General features: G+C 40.7%; 1 pseudogene; it reads left to right on the top strand.

Annotated features, from left to right (window-relative positions):
• Positions 1-507: 507 nt before the first annotated feature.
• The window catches only part of LOC127906008 (copine-4-like), a 78911-nt pseudogene continuing 64425 nt past the window's right edge, over positions 508-14993 (top strand).

The raw sequence follows: 14993 nt of genomic DNA, 5'->3' as shown, positions 1-14993 counted from the left end.
TAATGTTTGCATACAGTCAGTCTCCAGTAAAATGACATGCCACGTGCAAATAGCGATAAGGCACGTAATGAAATAATCCTCAGACTTTCATTAAGAGTGTTTTTGCGACATGCAGCTGTCGGCTGAAACAGTTGGCGTCCGGTACTCTCTGGTATTATTGTGTGTCTATGCCAACAGTAAATGATTCTTCCCCACCACTGCTGACACATGGTTCATAGGTCCTGCTATCTTCATCTAGTTGTACTGAGGAATTCTCCAGAAACTAATTTCATGTGTTATGAACTCCAGTATTTATTTTGAGTTTGATCCAAGTTTCAAAGTACCACTCTCTGCCTCCCTCTCTCCCCCTTCTCTCTCTCTCTCTCTCTCTCTCTCTCTCTCTCTCTCTCTCTCTCTCTCTCTCTCTCTCTCTCTCTCTCTCTCTCTCTCTGTCTGTCTTTTCCTCTAACTCCTGGGAGATGTTCACATGGATGAGCTGTTCATTTTTCCACTCTGTTGTGTCTACAGGAGACGGTGGGACTGTGGGTACATCTCAATGCAAATAAGAGGCATCATTTAGAAACATCTTATATTGTGAATAGGATTCGCCAAGGGGTTTTACTGTATTTCTACAGTTTTACTTCATATTTTATTCTCAAAATCATCCAATAGACCTACTGTACCATGCAAAAATTCCAGCATTGAGAATTTACTGAGAGGGCTTTGAACCTTTACAAAGACTCTCATTGCATCTTAATTGCATAATGTGGAAAGCCTCACAGCATCCAATTATTTTATGGCATCTTTCCAGCATGTGTTTACGGCAAAACGTCTCGTCAGAACTCCCCAACCTCACCCTATACAACCACACTCTCTTTTCCTTCAGACATTTGTGCAAAACTCTTCATTTTTCTTTCTTTCTTTTTGACTGCCGGCGATTCCCTCGTCCCAGTTTCCCCCTCTGGTTCTCCTGAGTTGCTGTGTTGTTGATGTGAGGCACTGAGTCAGGGAGTCTCACCTCTTATCTCTCTCCAAACAGATTGTGTCCCAAAGGAAGCTCACCAAACCACTGCTCAAACAGGGCAGCACAGTGAGCAAGTCCTTCATCATGGTAAGGCCCCCTGTCTGTCACCTAGCTCCCCCTCTCTCTCTGTCTGCTGTCTGTCTGTCTGTCTGTCTGTCTGTCTGTCTGTCTCTGTCTGTCTGTCTGTGTCTAAAGCACAGCAAAGGTAACTAAACTTAATGACTATCACCCCATAGCACTCAACTCTGTCATCAAGAATTGCTTTGAGAGACTAGTCAAGGATAATTTCACCTCTACCTTACCTACCACCCTAGACCTACTTCAATTTGCTTACTGCCCCAATAGATCCACAGACGATGCAATCGCCATCACTCTGCACACTGCCCTATCCAATCTGGACAAGAGGAATACCTATGTAAGAATGCTGTTTATTGACTACAGCTCAGCATCCAACACCATAGTACCCTCCAAGCTTGTCCTTAAGCTTGAGGCCCTGGTCTGAAACCCGTCCTGTGCAACTGGGTCCTGAACTTCCTGACGGGCCGCCCCCAGGTGGTGAGGGGTAGGAAACATCACCTCCACTCCGCTGATCCTCAACAAGGGTGGAGTGCGTGCTCAGCCCCTCCTGTACTCCCTGTTCACCCATGACTGCATGGCCAAGCACGCATCCAACTCAATCATCAAGTTTGTAGACAACACAACACTAGTAGGCTTAATTACCAACAATGATGAGACAGTACAGGGAGGAGGTGTGGACTATGGGAGTGTGGTGCCTGGAAAACAACCTCTCACTCAACATCAACAAAACAAAGGAGATGATCATGGACTTCAGGAAACAACAGAGGGTGCACCCCCTATCTACATCGACGGGACAGCAGTGGAGAATGTGGAAAGCTTCAAGTTCCTTGGCGTACACATCACTGACAAACTGAAATGGACCACCCACACAGACAGCATCGTGAAGAAGGCACAGCAGCGCCTCTTCAACCTCAGGAGGCTAAAGAAATGTGTCTTGTCACCTAAAACCCTCACAAACCTTTACAGATGCACAATTGACAGCATCCAGTTGGGCTGTATCAACGCTTGGTATGGCAGCTGCACCGCCCGCAACCGCAAGGCTCTCCAGAGGGTGGTGCGGTCTGCCCAACGCATCACCGGGGCAAACTACCCTCCTCCAGGACACCTACGGCACCCGATGTCACAGGAAGGCCAAAAAGATCATCAATGACATCAACCACCCGAGCCACTGCCTGTTCACCCCGTTATCATCCAGAAGGCGAGGTCAGTACAGGTGCATCAAAGCGGAGACCGAGAGACTGAAAAACAGCTTCTATCTCAAGGCCATCAGACTGTTAAACAGCCATCACTAGCACATTAGAGGCTGCTGCCTATAGTTATAGACTAGAAATCACTGGCCACTTTAAGGAATGGAACACTAATAATGTTTACATATCTGGCATTATTCATCTCATTTGTAGATACTGTATTCTATACTATTCTACGGCATCTCATTCACTTAATAATGGTTACATTTTAACTTGCATTATTCATCTCATTTGTAGATACTGTTTTCTATACTATTCTACTGGATCTTAGTCCGTTCCTCTCTGACATCGCTCGTCTGTATGTATATAGTCTTAATTCATTCCATGTGTGTGTATTGGGTATATGTTGTGTAATTTGTTATATATTACTTGTTATATATTACTGCACTATCGGAGCTAGAAGCACAAGCATTTCGCTACACCCTCAATAACATCTGCTAATCAGGTGTCTGTGACCAATACAATTGGATTTGATTTGATTTGAGAAGCCCACCACCTAATCTAAATTCAAAAGTGACCAGACAAACTTTCATTCAGATACGGGAGTTATTTATGACACTTTCTGGGTTTGGTGTAGAGTAGCATCTGAACTTAACAAATAGATATGCATTCATGTGTCTGTTTGAGATGAACATACATATTGTTTTGTTGCTGAAGCACATTGCCTGTTTGCTTATGCATGGAAAATAACCTATTTTAACAAAGGCATCAAGGCATTCTTAATAGTGTAAATCATATTTTATTGGGCCACACGCACACACACACACACGCACGCACGCACGCACGCACGCACGCACGCACGCACGCACGCACGCACGCACGCACACACACACACACACACACACGCACACACACACACACACACACACACACACACACACACACACACACACACACACACACACACACACACACACACACACACACACACCCACACACACGCACATACACACACACATACACACACACACATGCACACACGCACACATACACACACATACACACACACACACACACACACACACACACACACACACACACACACACACACACACACACACACACACACACACACACACACACACACACACACACACACACACACACACACACACACACACACACACACAATAGTACTATATAAAGAGAGAACTAAATAGAGCGGTATCTCAAGGTCATTATGAAAAACGAGCTCCCAGCAGAAAGAAAGTGTCAATAGGACTTATATTACACCAGATGAGGAGGGGTTCCACAGTATTTCATATCTAAACAGTTGACAAATACATATGAATCTGGAGGCAGATACAGAACAAAGTATGAAAGACAATATGCCTATCATGTGTTTTACTACAATTGATTACAAATTCACTATTTCATTCATAAACATAACTTTTTTTCTGGTCTCTGGTTATAACCAGGGTGTGTGTGAATATTAGAACCAGGATGTCATAAGGTGAATGTACCAATTTGTAAGTCGCTCTGGATAAGAGCGTCTGCTAAATGACTTAAATGTAAATGTAATGTAAATGTGTTTGTGAATATTAGAACCAGGTGTGTGTGAATATTAGAACCAGGTGTGTGAATATTAGATCCAGGTGTGTGTGAATATTAGAACCAGGTGTGTGAATATTAGAACCAGGTGTGTGAATATTATAACCAGTTGTGTGTGAATATTAGATCCAGGTGTGTGAATATTAGAACCAGGTGTGTGAATATTAGAACCAGTTGTGTGTGAATATTAGAACCAGTTGTGTGTGAATATTAGAACCAGGTGTGTGTTATGTACCTGCAGGTCACCGCCGAGGAGCTGACAGGGAATGATGATTATGTGGAACTTTCTTTCAGTGCCAGGAAACTTGACGACAAGGTAAGGTTGCAACACTACAGAACATGTTTAATTTGATTATGAATGCATTACATTATTGTATATCCTCTCCATTAACCATGGCATCAACTGGTCTCAGAACAATGATTATACACATAGAGCTATGCTTCAAGGGGAAAATCCCATCAGAGGAATAATTACAACAGAAACACATTAGATACAGAGAACCAATCCCTCCTCAGTCTCTCCTGCTGTGTTTGTGGTTCTGGCTCACACAGATGGGGAGATAAGAAAGGAGAGAGAGAGCAGAGGTGTGTGTGGTGTGTTTGTGGTTAAGTCCAAGAGATGTTTTTACGTCTCCTGGTGTCTTTCTCAGCCCCAGTGTATATCTAATCACAGTCTAATTTAAATGAGTTAATCTCCACTAAATGGAAGATGCTGTGTGTGTGTGTGTGTGTGTGTGTGTGTGTGTGTGTGTGTGTGTGTGTGTGTGTGTGTGTGTGTGTGTGTGTGTGTGTGTGTGTGTGTGTGTGTGTGTGTGTGTGTGTGTGTGTGTGTGTGTGTGTGTGTGTGTGTGTGTGTGTGTGTGTCCGCCTTCAACTGAAATAAGTTTTCCCTCACCACAGGTGCTAAAGTACATTATTCCAGCACTAAAATGCAAATAAGCATTCCATCTGCAGGGAGAAATGCAATCAATCAAAGCGATGTGCTCTTAACTTTCCTATCATTATCCTATCAGTAAGAATCGTGTTTATAAATGATTGATTTCGTCTTTTTGGAACTGCAGATTTATTCTGATCAGCAGGTGTTTTGAGAGAATTTTTCTCCTGGAACATCCAGTCAAGTTGATTGTAGTACTAGGATCAGACATCAGGTGTGCATAACCAGACCAGGATATATCATGACCATTGCTGGCCCCAATTCAAATCAAATCAAAGTGTATTTGTCACGTGTGCCGAATACAACAGGTGTAGACCTTACAGTGAAATGCTTACTTCCAAGCACTAACCAACAGTGCCATTTTTAAGTAAAAAATAGGTATTAGGTAAACAATAGATCGGTAAAGAAATTTGAAAAACAGTAAAATGACAGTGAAAATAACAGTAGCGAGGCTGTATACAGGGGTACAGAGTCCATGTGTGGGGGCACCGGATAGTCGGGCTAATTAAGGTAATATGTACATGTAGGTATAGTTAAAGTGACTATGCATAGATGATAAACAGAGAGTAGCAGCAGTGTAAAAAGTTGGTTGGTGATGTGGACACCAAGGAACTTGAAGCTCTCAACCTGCTCCACTATAGCCCCCTCGATGAGAATGAGGGCGTCCTCGGTCCTCCTTTTCCTGTAGTCCACAATCATCTCCTTTGTCTTGATTATATTGAGGGATAGGTTGTTATTCTGGTACCACCCGGCCAGGTGTCTCCCCATAGGCTGTCTCGTCGTTGTCGGTGATCAGGCCTAACACTGTTGTGTCGTCTGCAAACTTAATTATGGTGTTGGAGTCGTGTCTGGCCATGCAGTCGTGGGTGAACAGGGAGTACAGGAGGGGACTGAGCACACACCTCTGAGATGCTCCAGTATTGTGGATCAGTGTGGCAGATGTGTTGCTACCTACCCTTACCACCTCTGGGCGGCCCGTCAGGAAGTCCAGGATCCAGTTGCAGAGGGAGGTGTTTAGTCCCAGGATCCTTAGCTTAGTGATGAGCTTTGAGGGCACTATGGTGTTGAACGCTGAGCTGTAGTCAATGAATAGTATTCTCACATAGCTGTTCCTTTTGTCCAGGTGGGAAAGGGCAGTGTGGAGTGCAATAGAGATTGCATCATCTGTGGATCTGTTTGAGCGGTATGCAAATTGGAGTGGGTCTAGGGTTTCTGGGATAATGGTGTTGATGTGAGCAATTACCAGCCGAGCACTCACGGCTACGGACTTGAGTGCTACGGGTCTGTAGTCAATTAGGCAGGTTGCCTTCGTGTTCTTGGGCACAGAGACTATAGTGGTCTGCTTGAAACATGTTGGTATTAGAGACTCAATCAGGGACATGTTGAAAATGTCAGTGAAGACACCTGCCAGTTGGTCAGCACATGCCTTGCCAGCGGCCTTACTCACAACGGCTACCTCAGTGTTGCCTCAATGTTGCTTGCCTCGAAGCGAGCATAGAAGTGATTTAGCTCGTCTGGTAGGCTCGTGTCACTGGACAGCTCGCGGCTGTGCTTCCATTTGTAGTCTGTAATAGTTTGCAGGCCCTGCCACAACCGACGAGAATCGGAGCCGGTGTATTACGATTCAATTTTAGGCATAGTAGGATTTCTTATAAGCTTCCAGGTTAGAGTTCCGGACCTACCCTTTAGCTCAGTGGGAATGTTGTCTGTAATCCATGGCTTCTGGTTGGGGTATGTACGTAGAGTCACTGTGGGGACGACGTCCTTGATGCACTTATAAAGCCAGTGACTGATGTGGTGTCCTCCTCAATGTCATCGGATGAATCCCGGAACATATTCCAGTCTGTGATAACAAAACAGTCCTGTAGTTTAGCATCTGCTTCATCTGACTGCTTTTTAATAGACCGAGTCACTGGTGCTTCCTGCTTTAGTTTTTGCTTGTCGGCAGGAATCAGAAGGATAGAATTACGGTCAGATTTGCCAAAGGAGGGCGAGGGAAAGGTTTGTACGCGTCTCTGTGTGTGCCTTAAAGGTGATCTAGAATCCCCCCTCTGGTTGACATTTAACATGCTGATAGAAATGAGGTAAAATGGATTAATGTTTCCCTGCATTAAAGTCCCCGGCCACTAGAAGCGCCGCTTCTGGGTGAGCAGTTTCCTGTTTGCTTATTACCTTATACAGCTGCCTGAGTGAGGTCTTAGTGCCAGCATCCATCTGTGGTGGTAAATAAACAGCCACAAAAAATATAGATGAACACTATCATGAGATACTCCACTTCAGGCGAGCAAAATCTAGAGACTTCTTTAGATTTCGTGCACCAGCTGTTGTTTACTAATATACACAGACCACCCTCGTCTTCGGAGTGTGCTGTTCTGTCTAGCCGGTGCATGGTATATCCCACCAGTGTCACGACTCCTGAAGGTGGCTCCCCTTCCTGTTCGGGTGGCGCTCGGCGGTCGTCGTCACCGGCTACTAGCTGCCACTGATCCCTTTTCCCCCTTTTCTGTTTATTGGTTGCACCTGTGTTTAGTTTAGGTTAATTGGTTGGGCTTTATTTACCAGCCGGCCCGCCTGCTGGTTGTGCAGGATTATTTTCAGTGTACATGTGTACACGGCTGTATGTCACGGTTGTCCATGTGTTTGTATTTTGCTGGACTGTTTAAGTCCCCTGTGTTTGGGGTATTTGTTTGGGATGGCGTCTGTTCACCGTTGTGGTGCATTAAAAAGTAGTGCTACCCTGAACTCTCTGCTTCCTGCGCTTGACTTCTTTCCCACTACACCCCGGGTGTTACAACCAGCTGAATGTTATCCATGTCGTCATTCAGACACACAAACATAAGATATTACAGTTAATACTGATGGTAAGGGCAGATTTCCCACTCGCCGTTGACGGATCCTTACAAGGCACCCCGCCCTATATGCTCTATACCTGCGTCTCTTTCCAATGACGGGGATTTTGGCCTTGCCGGGTGTCGGAAGTACATCCTGTGCGTCCTGCTTGTTGAAGAAATGCAATCTGCAATTTGACATTTCTACTTGTTGTTCAAAAGTGTTGAGAACAATCTGTGATTTTCTACTTCCCAGTGCTGCTCTTATTAGATAAGTCAAAGTACCAAGACAATTTGAAAGGCGTCTTAGCTGTATACTGTAACGAGTTACAACCTCAGGGTCTGGATTATTGTATGAGGTACAGTATTTCTTCAGCTAATTTAGCCGTTCAGGAGTTTTGGCACCCGTCTAGGGAGTTACCAGAGATAACCCTCCTACAGATTGCATCACAGCTCAGCTCTATGAATCAATGAACAGGAAGGAGAGAGACCAGCCTCACAGGAAGAGATATAGTGGCAGAGAGTTAGTTAGATGTCAGTACAGTATATTCTATGTGTAATATATATTCCATGTAGATTTCCTATACACATACAGGAGCGTTTGTAGAGAACCTCAGGGTTTTGTTGACTTTGATAAATGCATGAATTTGGACAACATGGCAACCATCTTCCTCACAACAACGTTAGGTATTTTATTGACCACTTTCACAGTTTTAGGGCCAAAGCGGTTGGGAGGAAATATTGCAATCCCTCAGCATGGTATTAAGATGGTCGTTGATGTATTTCTGAAAGCCCACTGTGTATCTCTCTGTGCAGGACTTTTAGCAAATCAGACCCTTTCCTGGAGATCTTCAGGATGAACGATGACGACACGCTACAGCTTGTGCACAGAACAGAGGTAAAACCAGCAGTCGTTTTGTTCAAACGGATCCATCCATTTACTTTAGCTTATTTACTTTTCTCTTTCCTGTTTCACTCACAGACTGTTATGAACAACCTTAACCCGGTGTGGAAAACCTTCAAGACTTCCCTGAATTCCCTCTGCAGTGGAGACCATGACCGGCCTCTAAAGGTATAGACGTGTGTGTCTGATTGTATGTGTATGTGCTTGGCTCTATGTCTTCTTGCCAGTCCAGGGGACCTGATTGAGCACTTTGCCACAGTAGTGGACTGACTGGCAGGTGAGCAATACTGATTTCAGCACCATGGCCTCAATCCTATAAGAGTTTTGTCCTAGAGTCAGACCCCATTCTCTATAGCAGCCTTTTCCACCCACCTGGTCCGGACTAAATGGCAGGGTCTCTCTCTCCTTCCCTCTACTTCACCCCCTCTTTCAGTCCCCTGGCATCGAGGTCCAGAGTGAGCTCAGCACCAACGGGGGACATCTATTAGACCAGGGGAGTGGAAAGACTCTCAGAGACCACCTCTCAATCTTTCCTCCCTCTCGTGTTCTCTTTCAGCCCCCACCACCTCACTTTCAGCCCCACCACCTCTTTCCTCCCTCTCGTGTTCTCTTTCAGCCCCACCACCTCTTTCCTCCCTGTTCCTCCTCTTTCAGCCCCCCACCACCTGTGTCTCTTTCAGCCCCCACCACCTCTTTCCTCCCTCCCGTGTTCTCTTTCAGCCCCCACCACCTCTTTCCTCCCTCTCGTGTTCTCTTTCAGCCCCACCACCTCTTTCCTCCCTCTCGTGTTCTCTTTCAGCCCCCCACCACCTCTTTCCTCCCTCTCGTGTTCTCTTTCAGCCCCCACCACCTCTTTCCTCCCTCTCTCGTGTTCTCTTTCAGCCCCCACCACCTCAGCCCCCACCACCTCTTTCCTCCCTCCCGTGTTCTCTTTCAGCCCCCACCACCTCTTTCCTCCCTCCCTCTTTCAGCCCCCACCACCTCTTTTCCTCCCTCTCGTGTTCTCTTTCAGCCCCCACCACCTCTTTCCTCCCTCTCTCTTTCAGCCCCCACCACCTCTTTCCTCCCCTTTCCCCCACCACCTCTCGTGTTCTCTTTCAGCCCCCCACCACCCTCTTTCCTCCCCTCCCCGTGTTCTCTTTCAGCCCCCACCACCTCTTTCCTCCCTCTCGTGTTCTCTTTCAGCCCCACCACCTCTCTTCCTTTCAGCCCCACCACCTCTTTCCTCCCTCTCGTGTTCTCTCTTTCTCAGCCCCCACCACCTCTTTCCTCCCTCCTCTCTCTTTCAGCCCCCACCACCTGTTCTCTTTCAGCCCCCACCACCTCTTTCCCCTCCCTCTTTCCCGTGTTCTCTTTCAGCCCCCACCACCTCTTTCCTCCCTCCCGTGTTCTCTTTCAGCCCCCACCACCTCTTTCCGTGTTCTCTTTCAGCCCCCCACCACCCTCCCTCCCCTTCTTTCCTCCCTTTCAGCCCCCACCACCTCTTTCCCTCCCTTTCGTGTTCTCTTCAGCCCCCACCACCTCTTTCCTCCCTCTCATGTTCTCTTTCAGCCCCCTCCCTCTGTCTCATGGTCGGCATCTCGTGTGTGTGTGTGTGTGTGTGTGTGTGTGTGTGTGTGTGTGTGTGTGTGTGTGTGTGTGTGTGTGTGTGTGTGTGTGTGTGTGTGTGTGTGTGTGTGTGTGTGTGTGTGTGTGCTTGTTTGTGTGCTTGTTTGTGTGTGTGTGTATTATTGCCTTTTCCCCCTTTCTAACTCTCTCTGGCATTACTAAATCATTAAACTACAGTTAGTCTAATGAGCGCCTGAAAGGCCTGCTCTAAACAAATAAGACTTTCTCATTAAACATTTAGGCACCAACAATGAGCTGCAGCAGTGTCTCATTGTGTTTAGGGCACTGAGTCTCTCTCTCTCTCTTTCTCTCTCTCCTCCCCTCTATTCTTCATTCCCTCCTCTCCAGTCAAGGAGATAGAGAGGGTGGTGCTGAGTGGGAGGAGGTTAAGCTCGATGCCCCCACCCCCAACTCCCTCCCACCTACTTCTTGTCCCAATCCCTCCATGTTACCAATCACACCTCTCCTCTCCATCCCAAGATTTCAATCAGCCCCAGTTGCCACGGTGGTGCTCTTTAGGGGTATGAGTGATGAGGTCACTGTAGGGTTGGATGTGTGTTGGTGGGGCCAACAGCAATTAACCCCAGGGCAGGAAATGACATGGAGCTAAAGAGATCATTCACATGTAAACGTTGAAGGCTAAGAAACTGTCTGACCATATTGCTACCAATATTAACTGCACCCACGGTATCAGCAAACCTTTTTGAAATAAATATTCAAATTATACAGAGCCACTGCTTAACAACCAGTGGTTTCAGAGTGAGTCCTATGCTGTCTTGCCCACTAGCACCATAATAGTAGCCTCATAATAGTAACATCATAATAGTAGCATCATAATAGTAACATCATAATAGTAGCATCATAATAGTAACATCATAATAGTAGCCTCATAATAGTAACATCATAATATTAACATCATAATAGTAGCATCATAATAGTTGCCTCATAATAGTAACATCATAATAGTTGCTTCATAATAGTAACATCATAACAGTAACATCATAGTAGTAGCATCATAATAGTAACATCATAATAGTAACATCATAATAGTAACATCATAATAGTAACATCATAATAGTAGCATCATAATAGTAACATCATAATAGTAACATCATAATAGTAACATCATAATAGTAGCATCATAATAGTAACATCATAATAGTAACATCATAGTAGTAGCATCATAATAGTAGCCTCATAATAGTAGCCTCATAATAGTAACATTATAATAGTAGCATCATAGTAGTAGCCTCATAATAGTTACATCATAATAGTAGCATCATAATAGTTGCCTCATAATAGTAACATCATAATAGTAGCATCATAATAGTAACATCATAATAGTAACATCATAATAGTAGCATCATAATAGTAACATCATAATAGTAACATCATAATAGTAGAATCATAATAGTAACATCATAATAGTAACATCATAATAGTAGCATCATAATAGTAGCATCATAATAGTAACATCATAATAGCATCATAATAGTAGCCTCATAATAGTAAAATCATACCTCATCATAATAGTAACATCATAATAGTAGTATCATCATAATAGTTACATCATAATAGTAGCATATAATAGTAACATCAGAATAATAATAGTAACATCATAATAGTAACATAATAGCAGCATCATAATAGTAGAATAGCATCATAATAGTAACATCATAATAGTAAATCATAATAGTAATCATAATAGCAGAATCATAATAGTAACATCATAATAGTAGACATCATAAATAGTAGAATCATAATAGTAGCATCATAATAGTAACATCATAATAGTAGAATCATCATAATAGTAGAATCATAATAGTAGCATAATAGTAGAATCATCATAATAGTAGCATCATAAAAATCAGTAACATCATAATAGTAGAATCATCATCATAATAGTAGCATCATAATAGTAACATCATAAAAGTAGCATCATAATAGTAGCATCATAATAGTAGACATCATAATAGTAATCATAATAGTAACATCATAATAGTAACATCATAATAGTAGCTCATAATAGTAACATCATAATAGTAGAATCATAATAGTAGCATCATAATAGTAGCATCATCATAATAGTAACATCATAATAGTAACATCATAATAGTAACATCATAATAGTTAACATCATAATATTTGCTTCATAATAGTAACATCATAATAGTAGAATCATAATAGTAGCATCATAATAGTAGCCTAATAATAGTAACATATCATCAAATAGTAACATCATAATAGTAACATCATAATAGTTGCCTAATAATAGTAACATCATAATAGTAACATCATAATAGTAACATCATAATAGTAGTGACATCATAATAGTAATATAATAGACATCATAATAGTAGCATCATAATAGTAACATCATAATAGTAACATCATAGTAGCATCATAATAGTTGCCTCATAATAGTAACATCATAATAGTAGCATCATAATAGTAACATCATAATAGTAACATCATAATAGTAGCATGCTTCATAATAGTTGCCTCATAATAGTAACATCATAATAGTAACATCATAATAGTAACATCATAATAGTAGCCTAATAATAGTAACATCATAATAGTAGCCTAGCATCATAATAGTAGCATGCCTCATAATAGTAACATCATAATAGTAGTAAGCATCATAATAGTAGCCTAACATCATAATAGTAGCCTCATATAGTAACATCATAATAGTAGCATCATAATAGTTCATAATAGTAACATCATAATAGTAATAATAGTGACATCATAATAGTAGCATCATAATAGTTTGTTGCCTCATAATAGTAACATCATAATAGTAACATCATAATAGTAGCATCATAATAGTTGCCTCATAATAGTAACATCATAGTAGTAACATCATAATAGTTGCATTCATAATAGTAACATCATAATAGTAAATAGTGACATCATAATAGTAGTAGCATCATAATAGTAGCCTCATAATAGTATAGTTGCCTCATAATAGTAACATCATAATAGTAGCATCATAATAGTTTAGCCTCATAATAGTAACATCATAATAGTAACATCATAATAGTTAGCATCATAATAGTAACATCATAATAGTAGCATACATCATAGTAGTAGCATCATAATAGTAGCCTCATAATAGTAACATCATAATAGTAGCAGCATAATAGTAACATCATAAGTAGTAACATCATAATAGTAACATCATAATAGTAACATCATAATAGTTGCTTCATAATAGTAACATCATAATAGTAATCATAGTAACATCATAATAGTAGCATCATAATAGTAGCCTCATTAATAGTAACATCATAATAGTAGCATCATAATAGTAGCCTCATAATAGTAAATATCATAATAGTAACATCATAATAGTAGCCTAATAATAGTAGCATCATAAATAGTAGCCTCATAATAGTAACATCATAATAGTAGCATCATAATAGTAACATCATAATAGTAGTAATGCCTCATAATAGTAACATCATAATAATAGCATCAGTAACATCATAATAATAGTATCATAATAGTAACATCATAATAGTAACATCATAATAGTAACATCATAATAGTTGCATCATCATCAATAGTAAATAATAGTAACTCATAATAGTAGCATCATAAGAGTAACATCATAATAGTAGCATCATAATAGTAACATCATAATAATAGCATCATAATAGTAACATCATAATAGTTGCTTCATAATAGTAGTCTACATCATAATAGTAACATCATAATAGTAAGCATCATAATAGTTGTAGCCTCATAATAGTAACATCATAATAGTAGTCTCATAATAGTAACATCATAATAGTAGCATCATAATAGTAGCCTCATAATAGTAACATCATAATAGTTGCATCATAATAGTAGTCTCATAGTAAACATCATAATAAGCCTCATAGTAACATCATAATAGTAGCATCATAATAGTAGCCTCATAAGTAACATCATAATAGTAGCATCATAATAGTAACATCATAATAGTTGCCTCATAATAGTAACATCATAATAGTAACATCATAATAGTAACATCATAATAGTAATCATAATAGTAACATCATAATAGTAGCCTACACTCACATAATAGTAACATCATAATAGCATAATAGTAACATCATAATAGTAACATCATAATAGTATATAATAGCATCATAATAGTATCATAGTAACATCATAATAGTAGCATCATAATAGCATCATAATAGTAGCCTCATAATAGTAACATCATAATAGTAACATCATAATAGTTGCCTCATAATAGTAAATAATTATCATCATAATAGTAGTAACATCATAATAGTAACATCATATAGTAGCCTAATAGTAACATCATAATAGTTACATCATAATAGTAGCCTCATAATAGTAACATCATAATAGTAACATCATAATAATAACATCATAATAGTAACATCATAATATAAGTAGTAACATCATAATAGTTGCCTCTGAATCATAATAGTAACATCATAATAGTAAATAGTAACATCATAATAGTAGCATCATAATAGTTGCCTCTTACAATAGTAACATCATAATAGTAAGCATCATAATAGTAACATCATAATAGTAGCATCATAATAGTAGTCTCAGTAACATCATAATAGTTGCCTCATAATAGTAACTCATAATAGTAACATCATAATAGTAGTATCATAATAGTCTCATAATAGTAGTTGCCTCATAATAGTAGCATCATAATAGTAGTAACATCATAATAGTAACATCAGAATAGTTGCATAATAGTAGTAACATCATAATAGTAGTAACATCAAAATAGTAGAATCATAATAGTTGCCTCAGCATCATAATAGTAGAATCATAATAGTAGCCTAATAATAGTAACATCATA

The sequence above is a fragment of the Oncorhynchus keta genome, unplaced genomic scaffold (assembly GCF_023373465.1).
Source record: "Oncorhynchus keta strain PuntledgeMale-10-30-2019 unplaced genomic scaffold, Oket_V2 Un_contig_14158_pilon_pilon, whole genome shotgun sequence".
Classification (NCBI taxonomy): domain Eukaryota; kingdom Metazoa; phylum Chordata; class Actinopteri; order Salmoniformes; family Salmonidae; genus Oncorhynchus; species Oncorhynchus keta.
Note: the sequence above shows the minus strand (reverse complement) of the source record. Positions and strands in the feature narration are given on the sequence as shown.